The sequence below is a fragment of the Haliaeetus albicilla genome, chromosome 4, assembly GCF_947461875.1.
Source record: "Haliaeetus albicilla chromosome 4, bHalAlb1.1, whole genome shotgun sequence".
NCBI lineage: Eukaryota > Metazoa > Chordata > Aves > Accipitriformes > Accipitridae > Haliaeetus > Haliaeetus albicilla.
In genome coordinates this window covers 52506882-52521372 of record NC_091486.1, presented here as the reverse complement: position 1 = coordinate 52521372, position 14491 = coordinate 52506882, and the positions used below count along the sequence as shown (strand labels likewise).

The following is a 14491-nucleotide window of genomic DNA, read 5'->3' as shown; positions in this document are numbered from 1 at the left end:
TTACTTACTTCAGTGGAGTTCTAGGCAGATGATTTGTCCCCGAGTTCATTTGCATAGTTGTAGTTGAATCAGCTATTACTTCTACCAGTGAAAGACGTATGATCTCTATTGACTTTGAAGCTCCAGAAGCAAAAATATTAACCAATTGTGAAAAACTTCTGATATGCGAAATTGGACTTCTCAGACTTTTTACAGCAAACACGTTCTCTTTGGTGGCATTAGAGCATGGAATGCTGTACTCCGATAACCTTATTCTACCATTTCTTCAGTACATGATGTCAAGCAAGTAACGCTCCCAGCCCATGTCAGGGGCTTTCATGATCCTCACCACTATAGTCCCTGTCTCTCAATCTATAAAGTATTTACCTACTCCTTGTCCTTGTTAAATAGGAGAGAATTGTTCTTTCAGCATTTTAGATAGGAATCTGACAGCCTGGAATGCTAAATAAGTTGGCAGAACTCATATGGAAGATCTGTCTTGACAAAAGAGGGTGAATACAGCTCTCCATAGATGATAATTTACAGCAAATATGGCTTCTATACATATTGTTAATTATTTATGTTTCAGTTATGTCAGCCTTTTTTTCATAAATGTGTTTCATTTATACCAGAGATTTTTTCCCAATGGGCTTTTTTCTTCTACCTTTAGGTGGGTATTCAGATAGCCAGTCAACTGTTAAAAAGCTCATCTTCCTTCATTTGTCTTTCTTCCTATTTGCTTTTTAGAAAAAGTTATGATAGGTAAGACTGCTACCAGTATTCCTTTCTAATTTAGATTAATTCTGTGCAATTTATGCATGCAGACAAGTTGAAAGGAGAAAAAGCCATCAGTAGCCCCCTTTATTTGGTAAGGTTTTTATCTTATTGATTAGTAGAAAAAGCAGGGGCATCCCAATATTATTAAATTGCTCGATATTCCTTGTTCTGTTTAGGAGCTGCTATTGTGGAAACAGCACTCCATATCCTACTTGTTTTTTCTTCACAGCTGATGTACACTAAATTGTTTCTGTAATTGACATAATCTCTATTCTATTCTCATTAGATTATTCCCACCTACAAATATTCTTCATAGGTCTTCATCCATGAAATGACCTGCTATAATACAAGCTGTCCCAGTGAGCCCACTGGAACTGGTACTTACATGAGTAAGGCTTATAGCACTTGATCCCAAGCTATTTAGACTTTAGTCACTCACTTACTGTCTAGTCCTACAGGGAGGCAGGATGACTGCATACAACAGAGCAAGCTAGGAACATTTGATTCACCATCACAGATTCTTTTGCCCGTGTCTGCCTATTTGATTTAAAAATATATACATGCCAAGGGGCTTGATATGTCTCTTGTGCCCCATTTAGCATCTGCTGAGCATCCCAGAGCAGCCTGCAGTGTAACACAAGTCACTGGAGGATAGATTTGATAGAGGGAAAAAACAAAGCAATTGATACCCTCAGGCTCCAGAAGTCTTCAAACTGATTCTTGCTGACTACAGGCAACAAAGCAATTTATGGCAACATGGTTGAAACTTCTTTTTATTTCAAAGCTGCTAAACCCTCCCTGGCACTTAAAGTCGCTTTTCATAAGGCAAACCCAGTGAGCTTGCTGGGTTCCTAAGATCTCAGCCCCAGGAAGCTTTTAGCAGGAGTCAAAAGAGACATTAAGCACTGGGGAGGAATCAGGGAGACATAAAACAGAAATTAAGGTTTAACAGAGGGCCATGAGGAGCTCAGTAAAGAAGAGGCAATTTTTTTCCATGTTATTTTCTTTCTATGGCATTTCCCTTTTGGTCAGACCCTCAGTATAGCTTTTTTCTGTGGAAGTGGCCCACTTTGTCCAATGAATGAAGTGCACTCTGCAGATGGAAGCTGGGGTGTTTGGAAGCGGGTGTTTGGAAAGTGGTAGCCAGATTATTTTATTTTAAGGCTCTATTGCAGCAAAAGGCAGGAAAACAGACAGGGGGAGAGTAGTGAGTGGTTCACTGGCACCGATTGTCTACCACAGCAGGTTCAGCACTTAAATTTGAGTGACTTCTCTCTCCAGATGGTTGGTGGGAGCTGACTACCCAGATCTTTGCATAGCATGCTCCATAATGAAAACGTATGGCATCACTTGCTATCTTTTAAAAGCTTTTTTCTTCAACCCAAGTATAGCTCACTGTATTATGGATCCCTTCTTTGCCTGATGCAGAAAAAATGGGTATCTGTCATACGCCTAACCAGGGACTCTGATCTAGGAGTTCCTTTATTTCAAGGCAGACTAGCTCATGCTTTTACAACTGCATAATCCTACAATAATGTTAAGTGTAGTCTTTCTGTCCTTTTGATGCTGCCACTGCTGCTCTCTTCACTTCCACTTTAACCGAGGCTTGTTTGTCTCCTAAGTAATGTCATAAAATTATTCTGAAAAATGCAGAGGATTTACACTGATTAAAAAACCTGTTTTCTTAGCATCCAACTATACTGATTCTCAAAAAAACCAAGAAACAATGTAGGAAGATTTACTAATTAGAAGTACCCCCAAGAAAAACAAGTCACAGACAAATTGATAGAATGCCCTTAATTTTGCATACTATGTTGTCAGTTTGCATGCTTTTCTCTGACCTAAATACTCAGTATAACGGGTGATTCATGTACAGTCACTGATTCTATGAGAACTGAGAAATTCAAGTAATCTAAAGAACGTATCTTTGTATCCTCTCACAAAGCAACAGTTATTTTATGGAAGGTAAACAAACTTACAGAGGCGTCCACTTCAGAAATGCTGGATAGACAACATTTCTAGTTTTTACAGGGTGCATACCAGTGTCTGGCTTTTCTAGAAGTGCAGTATAATGTTACCTGTCCAATAGTACCTAGTGATTTTGCTTGAATGAGGAACAGAACTATATTCTTCTGAGTTCTGGTGCCCAAACCAAACTACTTCCCTCAATATTGTAAAACAGAGAAAAAAGTCAAATGGGTTCTGCTCCAGTATAAGCTACAAGCTGTCATTCATTCTAACTCAGGTTCAGATAAAATTATGATGTACACAGCTTTATATGTATCAATTCTCAGTGACATCTTGACTGGTATCTTGTCTGAAGCACCCAGGTCACTAAGCCCATGTTCAATATAAAACTGTTTCCATGTTCTGTAACTTCATTTTCTGGATATGAAAAACCACAAATCTGCCCTCTTTAGCATGTCCCCAGAATCTATGGAGTAGTCCAGTGACCTTGTTTATTTGTTTGTTTGTTTGTTTGTTTTTTCTCAATGGTGTCAGGATTTTGTATCTAGGTCATTAGATGAACCTGGGTTAGATTGGATTCTACTGACTCCTTTCCAGGCAAAAGTAAGCCTAAGTTCCTAGACAGCCATTCTCATGCTCCAATTAACCTCAGCTTATGTGTTACACATGATATGTGTGACGCACTGGATTCCCTTTGTTTCCCCCACTTTTTATTTTCCATCTGAGATGTGGCGTGAACTGGGAAATGCAATCAATGAGAATATACAGGAAATAGAAGCCATAAACAAAAATGACTGGTTGAGTCTCCGTGAGGTCTGGAGTACAGTTGTTGAAACAAACCACTGGTGACCCAGAAAGATCTGAAGCTAAACAGAATGCTTTCAAGATGGAAATGTGGGACAAAGATGGCATAGATGAGTTGGTAATGGTCTCATCTTTTCTTTTGTAGGCTCTATTCCAGATGTAGCTTTAAAATAATAGCAGCATGTTGGACCCACAAAAGGGCAAGCCTGAGAGTTAGGAAACCTTCATCTATTGTGAGACTCTAATTGTGACTTTGCCTTTCTAAACCTGGAGAGCTATCTTTTAAAAGATCCCAATAGTCAGAGCTGGAGGCACATTATCAGAATAATTCAGCTTCCATTTCAGGACTTGTAAATACATACATTTACAATCTGTTTGTGGGACATATAAAAAGAAGAAAATACCTGTTGCTAATGTCTGAGATGTGCTACGCAAGAGAGACTGTTCTTCCCAGCCTTAAAAATCTATAAGCCTGTATAAGTGTCCAGATATTCAGCAACTAGAAGCTTCAGGCTTTATCCATTAGCAGAAGGTGAAGAGGGAAACTCTTATTCTCAAGAAACAGCGTACAATGAGGGGATGTTACGTGGTGTTCTCAATGGGAGATACTCGGTTTTGAACTTTGGAAAATCTGGATGCTTCTCACAGATGTTAAAAAGAAAACGTAGGGGTTTGGATTCTGACCTGTGGTGTAGATGCTAAGCCAGCTTGAAAATTTTGGCATCAGTTATCTCAGGTTTTAAACAAGAGCCAATGAGATTTCTCCTCTGCTTTTGAGGCTAAATGCCGCTAAATGCCAAAGTTCACTACACCTAGTTAAAATAAAAGTTTGTTATTTAAGCAATAAAGGCAACAACTAGAACACCTTCATTATCTCATGCTGGCCCAACTGTACAGAAAAAGTTATCAAGCAGGTATTTGTAGTTTGCAGGCAGTGTGAAGCAGCCATACCTCACAGTGACGGTGTGTTTTCTAGGGTTTGCGTGACAAAGGTCCTAGGATCCGTTCACAGTTCTGCCTTTCATTTTGCTCTTTGATCTTTGGCAAGTTACATCGCTTTTCTGCCTCCATCTTCACAGCAGTGAAATGCAAAGTGCATATTTGTATCTGAGAGGATATCTGGGATCTGGGAGGCCTAAAATTAAATCAGCAAAGGGCTCTGATGATTATGATAGTATTCCAGAGTAGGATACTATATATAGGGACAGTGCCAAGTTTCAGTTATTTTCTTTAAGTAATAGAGAGCATAATGGTATGATAAATTGAGATGGACTGAAAACTGGCTGGGCCTGGAGGATTCTAGTCAGTGGCACGAAGTCCAGTTGGAGCCAAATCGGTAGTGGTGTACCCCAGGGGTTGATGCTGGGCCCAACAGTGTTTAGCATCTTCATTAATAACCTGGATGATGGGGCAGACTGCACCCTCAGTAACTTTGCAGATGATAACTAGGAGTGACTGGCACACCAGATGGTTGTGCTGCCACTCAGAGGGACCTTGACAGGCTGCAGGAATTAGGCAAAGAAGAACCTCATGAAGCTCAACGAAAGGAAATGCAAAGTCTTGCACCCAGGGAGGAGTAACCTCGGGCACCAGTACATGCTGTGGGCTGACTGGCTGGAAAGCAGCTTTGCAGAGAAGAATCTTGGGTCCCAGTGGACAACAAGCTGACCATGAGCCAGCAATGCATCCTCACAGGAAGGAAGGGCAACATCATCCTGGGCTACATTCGGAGAAGCATTGCCAGCAGTTCAAGGAAGGTGATCCTTTCCCTCTACTCAGCACTGGTGAGGCCACGTCTGGGGTACTGCGTCCAGGTCTGGGCTCCCTAGTACAAGAAAGAAACAGACTTCTTGTGTTCAGTCTAGACACAAGAAGAAGCTTTTTACTGTGAGGGTGGTCAAACACTGGAACAGGTCACTCAGGCAGGTTGTGAAGTCTCCATCCTTGGATATATTCAAAATCCAACTGGGCAGGGTGCTGAGCAAGCTACTCGAGCAGACCCTGCTTGAGCAGGGTGGTTGGACTAGAGGATCTCAACCTCAATGATTCTGTGATAAACTACATCCTTGTTTGTGTCATACTGAGGACTCATATGTGACTCAAAAATCTTTCTGTTCTAAGAATTTGCAAGCCTTACCATTAATTTAAATAGGAGTGAGATCAGGTTCCAAGATGTCAGAACAGCAGAAAGCTCTTTATCTCATAAAGCTCCTGGGCACCTTTTACTGGAATTAACTCTGGGCTTTTTTCCCTTCAGATATTCTCCAGCCCTTGCAAAGGAAACTGCAGTAACAAATCAGATTCTGCAGTAACACATTTTAAGTCCTGAAGCAAAATTCAGCAGTTTTAGAGGGACAGCATAAAAGGGAATGGGGTGGGGGAAGTGGGGTGGGAAGTATTTATAATCCCTTTAATATTTTAAAATTTAATTATTTCCAAATTGGGTTAGCGAGACTGACAAGAATACTGCATCTAAAGCATGGAGCCCAGAGGCAGCATTGGAAAATGAGAGGAGAAATTAATAATAAAAAAAACCCTATTGCTTCAAGGCAGCAGACTGGAACACTGACATTCCATTACTCCGTCTGTCTGCTGAATTCATTTAGCATCTGTGGCCTAAATAGGCTAGTTTTAAAGAGGCATGCTCCAGTTTTAATGTTGGAAGGGGGCGGGGGTTGTCAGAGGATTTTTCTTCATTGAAATCTGTCTCAAGAAGGCACATCAGACTGCAGTTAATAGGGTAGAGTAATGCTAACCTCTTAGCAGTTGTAGTTAAAATAACATCTTGGAGTGTTTCGTAACGCCTTACAGATTGGGGTCTGCATCTAGCATTCAGGCCACTGCAGTTAGATGTCTGAGGGCAAAGCTGGAGCAATAATGTTGCGTATATAATTGAAGCAGTAGGTCTAAATCTGTAAAGGCATGACATCAGCCATCACTAAAGTACAGCCATTTCCAACATCTCTGTACTCAAGGTATTAAAAGTGGAGATTGTCAAAATGCTCTCCTACCTCTTCTCTGAAAAACACAGGATTGCCCAGTAGCACAGCATTCCTTGACACAAACTGTTCTCTTTCAGGAGTGCCACCCCAGACATCATTGCTACAATTGCTGCAACACGGTCTCTTCCTCAGGGTGCTCCTTTTCAACTGCTAACTTCATCCACCTTTGCATGGCTTTTGTAAGATCCAAGATCAAAAGCCTGAGGCAGGCTGTCTGCAGTATTACAGAGAACTTACATGCGTGTACTGGAGGCTAGATAAATGGCTTGACAGCAGGCTGGAAGGGAAAGAAGAGAATGATTCTCCACTTTATTTCCTAGAAACCTACAAGTGTTTCACTTCTGGGTATTTTCTGAAACATCTGGATACCAGGAGGATAAAAGGTACCAGTGTAACCTCCCAGTAAGATCAATTGTTTAAAGCTTTCTGTGTATTTCCAGTCGTCTTTGGCTTCCTTCCCAAGATTATAGAAACAGGTCTGTGAATTTCCTTGGAGTAGAATATAATGTATTCTCTATAGTTCTATTTTTTCTGTTTCCATTTTATGCAAATAATCTTTGATTCCCTTTCCCCTAATTTATCATCTTCAAGGTCTCTGTGTAAATTATGCAGAAAGGAAAACCATGGATTTTATGGAAAGTCATATACAAGCTGTTAAAATTGGCCTTGTCTCCTCCTCTTCATTGTTCTTTGCTGTCAGTGTGGACTTTATCCAAAGTTTTCGTCAAGTTTAATGGAGATTACCCAACAGACAGAAGGCTTGATAAAAAATTTTACTGATGCAGTCTACCATGAAACATGGCCATGCTTTTTGATTTCAAGCATACAGGGTCCTATCTAGCAAGATTCTCAGAGCTACCTACAAAGTCCAAGTCTTCAAGTCTCATTAGCTAAGTGAGTCCCCATGGGCTCTTGGACCTTATTAACTGTCAGCCGGTAGAGAATGACTTTGTCCAGTCTTGAAGGAAAGAGGAAAGGCTAGACCCTCTGATTTCTTTAGGTAGCGTGCTGCCCATAGTTGCTATCTAGTTTGCTGTCAAGGAGATACTGCTGATTTCTAAGAAATTTACTCTGGCTAATACTTTGGATCTGAAGAGAATCTTGCCTATTATCATCCAGCCATAATCAACACTGACACAGGCATCCTCCAGCAAAACACCTCCTGCCCTAAAAATGTATTCACAGGTTTATTCCTTTCACTGGCATTTTTTTCCATCACTGAATATCATCATCGGCTCCTCTTTTGGTCATCTTCTGCTTGATTCTGCAGACACTGAAGTCAGAGCTAAATTGGTTTAAGAATGTAGTTGCTAATTGTAAAGATTGCATTAATGCTTCTTGATATCATCCACTTACAGCCTCTACCTTGGCTGCTACTAAAACTGTGTACTCTGTAAACTTTTTTGCTTTGTCCTGAACTAGTTATTTATGCTTCCAGAAGGGCTATCTTATTTTTTTGCATTTCAACAGAATTGAAAATAAATACCTGGCTTGTATCTTCCCAAGCATGTGTGCTGCAGGCAAGTCTAACTAAGGGGAGCCAGCCTCTGGAGAGTTGCTTTTAAAAAATTGTATTATTCCTTCTTTCTCCCATTAGGCAGCAGTCCAGCCAAATCTACCTTTGCTTTTACTTAAACATATTTCTTTTCTATTCTTTTTATACAGCAACAGTCTGGCCTTAGGCAAATCTCCTGGGAGACTTGGTTAAAATGCACCTGTGCTACACAGGCAAACATATATTACAAAGTTGAAGTTGCTCTCTCTTGGCTAAAAGAGTAATATTTCACTGTGGTTCATGCTCCTCCTCACAGTTCTTAAGGGATTCATCTCCATCACAAAGGAAATGTCCTGTAGTGTTGAAAGAGGACTTAATTTTGGTTATCATTATTTCATAGAATGAGAACTGTACAGTTATAAATCACCAGAGAATTTTCTGCAGTTTTCATTGAATTCTTTCTGCTTTGGGCTCACAACTATTTCTTCCAACTCACAGCCTTTTCTGCTAAGCTTCCTTCTTTTTTTAACCTCTCACCTCTGCCTTTCCTTTTTTCTCCATGTAGATAAATAACTACCAATTAGACCCATGCTCAAAATTATCCAAGGTTATTCCCTTTGCTTACGTATCTTAATGGCAGTGTCTGCCTTGTCTATGTTGATAACAAACAATTCTGTAATTATATCAAAACAAGCACAAGAAGACCTATTTTGGGGGAGCATATATATATTACTATTAGAGATGTGATTATTAATGGTAATAATAAATCATTGGTTGCAGTGATTTCACTGACTTGTATTTAACTTGTATTTGACAGGTTCCATCTCTTTAAGAACTTTCCTTTAGGGAGTAGCTTAGTTCATTTTTCTGAAAAGCAGCAATGCCCTCCCCCAGGTTGTTTCTTGACTGAAGTAATTGCTGTGACTACTCAGGTCCCAGACAACCAACAGATAATTAGTTCCAATTAAGTTCTCTCACAGGTGCTTATGAGATTGCCATTTGGAAGCAGCAGTTTCACCTGAAAGGTGAGCTGAATAGTGCAGAAGGGAACACCACAGATCAGAGCAAGATGAGAAATAACAAAAGATGTTTGTTTAAGCAGGGGTACGTATGAAGTGTCTTTTTTTACTTTTAAAGGTGTGACTGTTCAGTGTGGGTCCTTGTTGGGCTTCTCTTCCTGGTTAAAAAAAAAGGGGGGGGGGCAAGCAAAATGGAATCTTAGAGTAACCAATGTGTGAGAGCTATGCTGGATGCTGAAGAAAAGCCTAGTGAATAGACAGCGCTTCAGTTTTACCATGAAGTAAGGCAGGATCTGTTCTAGTAGGTTACTGACCTTACCTGGTTCACCTCATAGTAAGTCTGAAGTGATGTGTTTTCCTTTGCAGAGAGTTTGTGTGTGTTAGGGAAGCTGAGCTTGAGTTGCCTAAGAACCCCTAAGTAAAGCATAGGGTCTGGCCTTTTCTTATGTTGGCTTCTTACTGGTGTTAACTTTGTTGTGTTTGTCAGAGCTGCTTCCCATCCTTATGCAAGGAAGGATGTCTTTAACTAGCTTTAGCCTGTTGCTTTATGTAGGAGGCAGGAGAGAGTTATAGAACCTATATTTAAGGAGAAAAAGTATCTATAAACCTGACATGTGACTAAAAAGACACAAAAAAAGCTGCAGGTTTTAATCCCTTTCCCAATTGTCGTTATTTCTGTTTGTCTGCCCTTAGTGGTGGCATTTGTTATGCTTTTTTTTTTTTTTTAACAAAAATGTACTTTCAGATTTGCCGGTTGCAATGAATGGTACTCTGTGCTTGCATCTAGTTATTGTAGGGCTTATTGCACTTAATTTCAGTTTGTGGCAGTGGTTTGAGCCAAAATAGTGCTCTTTATTTTAGACTGCAGAAAGCAAGTGTATGTAAAACACTAGTCATGTTAATCTCATCCCAAAATAGTTTCACCTGCTACCCTGGGAAGAGTAACTACTTCAGTGGCAGTAATTAGTGAGTGGAACTGCTTAACCTGGGTTATATAGGAAGTAGGACTGCATGCCCTTGAAGATGCTCTCTAGATGTGTTCTCTGTGAACCTAGAAGGCCCCTTTGAGCTCTCTGGAGCTGCTTAAGCCATAGCACTTTGGGCTGTGCAAGTAAATTTTATGCTGTGTTATGTAAGTGGACACCCTCTGGAAAGATCAGAAAGCTTCCTAGCTGTGCATTTCACGGATTCAATTATTATTCTGTCTTTTTGTCACCCGTAAGCTCCATCAAACCTTCCATGGTAGCAGCCACAAAAAGAAGAAAAATTGAGTACCTTTTCTGAATTTTGAAGGCAGGGCAAGCTCTGACAGTGGTTTGTCTCCCACTGCAACTGAAACCACAAACCCTACCAATATTCAACAAGTAACTGATGAAACCTGAGACAACTATAATCATCAAAGCATTAAAAAACTTGTTTAAATATATTCCTACTTGGCTACTGCGTAGGACTGGATTAACTAAAAGAAATTAGACCCTTTTAGAAAAGGTGCTATATCTGGCAGGATTTTTGAGACCACCCGGGATATCTTACTGTCCACTGATTTTGGTGGCAGGTAGGTAGGTACCTGTGTGGTCTTGGAAATCTAAGTATTATCTACAGGTTTGGATACTTAAATGCTTTTAAAAGCTATGAACTTAATCCTGTGCCACTTGCCATGTACTCTGCCTCATTACAAAAGCGGAGGATAGGTGCAACCCAAACAAAATACTCTGGGTTGCTTGAAAATTGGAATATTAAGATAATGCTTATTTTAATCCAACTATTTATCTGTAATTAGTCAGCATCTGTATTACATGCCTTCAAGGATAGTAGCAAGTTAGCCTGTGTATCAGTTTAGCTCAATTTATGCATCTTTTCTACATGCATTCAAAGAAATGGGTTTGTAATCCATATGGAAATAACTTCATGATACAGGGATCACGTATGTTGCCTTTGCAACATAATGTACAATGAAATCTGTAACGTAACAGATTTCTGTGATGGGAGAGGAATGAAATGCCACCTATTCCAGTTGTTTGTGATACGTGGTCTCTGAAAAGTGTTTCTTTTTTTCTGAGAAAAAGCATTGGACATATCTTTTATCTAGATGTAATACCCAGCTGTTATGCAGTTATGTTTTCTTGCTTATGAGATCTTTAGTTTATTGAGGAGACAGCCTGTCTTATGATCTCTAGTTTGTTCTTTTACTCTGCCTCAAACAGACTGTATTCTTAAAAGACAGTCTATGTTACATGGCTGAGATCAAGCAGGAATAGCAGATAGGTTGTTAGTAAGGATTGAAGCTAAACGTGAATCAGTTGAGTAGAGGATAAGTTCATTAGATCATGCAAGTGAAAAAGATACCTAGTTTTATATGGTGGTTTTCGAGGCAGCAAATTGTTACTAGAAATTGTATTCTATTCTGTCACTCTTCTTTCTGTGTTGTGCTGCCTCCTCATCTGGTATAATATCCAGTTATGAGAATGAGAAGGAAAACATATGGAGAATGCAGATAGGCAATCTAACTCTTGGGTGAAAATTATACAATGCTTTTTCCTGTTATTTGTATAATTAATTTGATATTACAGGCTTTACTTGTATGATTATTTCTAGTGGCTTCTGATACTTTATTCACTTGGTTAAAGGCACATTGAGAAAATAAGTGTTTCAATTCACTGACTTTCTTAAAATTGTAGCATAATTGAAATTGTTCCTCCATATTTGTGTTTGGCATGACAAAGAACAGCAAACTTTGCCCGGGCAAGGGTAGGCATATTTTGAATATTGTGCAACACTTTGTTCCATCTTATATTTCTATCTGCTGCATCCTGCAAAAAAGAAATTATGTTTTAATAACTGGAAGAATAGTTACTAGTTTCTATTTTCTGTCTCTAAATCTAGAAACTTTGATTACTGGGAGTCTAAGTATGTGGACTTCAGTAGCAAAGGAAAAAAGCGTGTCACAATCTATTATTAGCCCTGAAGAAAACCATTATTTTTCCTTTTTTTTTTTCTTGTTTTTTGAACCCCAGGAATATCTCTTTCTAGTGATATAACTCAGCCACTTCTCATCCTGACCACGTGTAGATCTTTGGGCCTTAAACCTATCACTTTTCTCAGTTTGCAAAATTCAAACTTTATTCACAAAATGGCACTGGCCTGAATACCAAGTGCCACACTTTATGTGGGAGGAAGAAGACAGGAAAAATGTTGTGGCAGGTGGCTTAAAATAAATAAGAATAAAACAAGCTCTGTTTGAAACTGCTTGGAGCTTTGAAATGTTCGAAGCAGTCTCTGCAAACCTGGGTTGCTTTGGAGAGCACTTGTGAGAAGGTCAGTCGCAATTATCATATGGTTTTGCAATTTTTTTGTATGGATATTATTACGAACACAGTGTGTGTGCATTTGCATCCTAGGAGATACATAAACTAACCTCTAAATACCACACCAAGACCCTAATTATAAATCCAGATATAGGGTACATATCATGGACCTGTATGTTAAATATAATGCACCTGAGACTAGGATTTGGCCTTAAAGCTATAGTTTCACTTAAGTTTTTCTCTGCCTGGATTATAATTTTAGTAATGTGAATAAGAAACTGTGCAGATGCTAACCAGATGCTAATATCAAACTGTAGTTCAACATGTTTCCGTGTAATAACTACAGTGTTACTATGGTGATAACAGATTCACTAGAGGTTTGATTTAATAAAGCAGGATTGCATGTTAGTATCTGTACAGTTGCCATAGTTTTAGCCAAACAATTGTGCTGCTTCTGACTGAATTGATGGGGTTGCCACTGAGCTTAGTTTCCCTTGTAAATCTGTTTTTCAGGAATAAATTTGCTATGTAAGCAGGTTCTAGTATATCGCTTTAATTGACCTCTCTTGTCTCCAACGGCAAAAAAGCACGGCTTTTGTGCTCATATTCAAAACTATTTTGCCTAGAGGTTTTTTTCCTTTCCCTCTCTCTTTTTTTTTTCTTCTCCCCAAATGCTGCATTTGACTTCAACTTTAAAGATATTTGAGCCAACTGCCCAAGACTTCCTGAGAAGTTAGAATAAGCAAAGAATCTAAATTGGCTTTCATGTGAGATCACCTGTATTTGCAAGTGGCAGAAGAGGATGTTCAGTTTTATTGCCACCCATCCAAGAAACCAAGCGATAAGGACTTGCATGTTGCAAAATATTTTCAGCTAATAAACGGCAGTCTGGTAGATACTGAAGGTCAAATTGTGCTGTAAGTTCTGCAGTTAGCAGCTCAATAGATTTGTGGTGTTGGTCTGAACACACACCAGGAGAACTGCGTATACTTTCATTCTTGCATTTTGGTTTTGATCTTCCTTGCCTTGCATCCTGTCTAATCATTTACAGATCTACAGGGCAGCTACCAGCACCGTGAGAAGAGAAAGCAATAGAGTTTCCACTTGCAGCACTCTGCACAAGACACAGGAAAGTTAGGTCCAAATGAGTCAATTTCTTCCCTGACCTCAGACCAAGTACTATTTCTTCTCTAACTAGCGGAAAGCTTTGTAGCTTTTTATGTTGCAGGATCTTCTTAACCGTCTGTAGCGCCACTTGCATCGATAGGGTTGCTTGAAGTGGAGGGCAGTGTGTGGGTCAGAACTGGGAGCTCATCTGTTTTCTGGGACCAAGAAGAGCTTTTGGCTTCTTTTATGTCTTAATAATAGAAGTAATAATAACAATAATTAATAACTATAATGATAGTGATAACCTTCCAGCTGAACATGTGCAATTTGTATTGCCTCAGCATTATTCCCAGGCAGAGCTTCATTGATATTCAGAGCATCGCCGTGTCTGTCACTGCTCTGTGCACTTTGGGTCTGGAATCCTTGGGGAGCCTCGCAGCTGTCAAATTGACTTCCATCATTTCTCTCCGAGCCGAGAGACAAATTATCCAGCCAGCCATCAGACTAGACTTTGCAATCGAACTTGCAATCTCTAAGCGATAAAACGCTGCCTCCTGGGTCAGACAAATAGTTTGGCCTGTGAGGAGGGGGAGGCTGGCTGGGGGCACTGCCGCGGTTTGGTTTTTGGTGTCCATTCTTTACAAGCTGCTATTGGGCTGCTGCTTTTTCTTCTTTTTTTTTTTTTTAAGAGGTATTCATGGTCTAATGATTTGGCAAGCGCCTGGGTGAGTCACTGACATATGTCGGCTCAGAGCCCCGCTGGGAGAGACTGCTACTCCTGGGCACTGCTGGCGGGGCTCACAACGCAACCTGCGAGGAGAGGACGGGCTCGGCTGACGGCTCAGCCCTGGCCGCAGGAAGGCCAAATTTACCCCATCAAGGGGCTGGGGCCGTGAGGTGACTTGGAAAGGCTTTCCCAGTTTTTTCACTCGCTGGAACTGCCAAGAGGTTTGGGGGAAGCTTGTTCTAGTTCTTCAGAAAAGCGATTTTGCGAAGAGCCCGAGTCGCCCGCGACTCCAGAGCTTTACTCGGACA

At 40.1% G+C, this 14491-nt stretch overlaps 1 protein-coding gene across 1 annotated transcript in view; it reads left to right on the top strand.

Moving 5' to 3' along the window:
- The window catches only part of MORN1 (MORN repeat containing 1), a 182196-nt gene that overhangs the window by 129924 nt on the left and 37781 nt on the right, over positions 1 to 14491 (top strand). The gene's annotated exons all lie outside the window — the stretch shown is intronic.